Source organism: Nannospalax galili, unplaced genomic scaffold (genome assembly GCF_000622305.1).
Source record: "Nannospalax galili isolate Female #2095 unplaced genomic scaffold, S.galili_v1.0 scaffold903, whole genome shotgun sequence".
NCBI classification, from domain to species: domain Eukaryota; kingdom Metazoa; phylum Chordata; class Mammalia; order Rodentia; family Spalacidae; genus Nannospalax; species Nannospalax galili.
This window is the reverse complement of record NW_008349989.1, coordinates 1,827,278-1,827,771: the sequence shown is the minus strand read 5'-3', so window position 1 is coordinate 1,827,771 and position 494 is coordinate 1,827,278.

Sequence of the window (494 nt, the reverse complement as noted above, 5' to 3'; positions counted from 1 at the left end):
CCCCTATGGAAAGCAGTGTGGAGAACTCTTAAAAAACTACAAATGAACCTACCATTTGACCCAATTTTCCCACTCCTTCGCATATACCCAAAGAACTCGTCCTATTGCAGAGACACTTGTACATCCATGTTTGTTGCTGCTTTCTTCACAATAGCTAAGAGATGGAAGCAACCTAAGTGTCCCTCAATTGATGAGTGGTTAATGAAAATGTGGTTCGTATATGTGATGGAGTTTTACTCAGCAGTACCTGAAGGAGAAGAATAGTAGGCAACAGACATTAAGAGGGGAGATATGGATAAAAATTGGGTTAGATTAAGGGAGGGGGGAGGGAAGGGTATATGAGGAACCTAGGGGATAAGGAGAAAGAAGAAGCTCATCAGAGGTAGGATCATAGGAGCAAAGGTATTAGTAAGGAAGAAATGGGGGGAAGTGGGGGCACCTTAAGTGGGAAAACCATGATAGAGGGGTGAGACGATACAAGAGAGAAACAATGC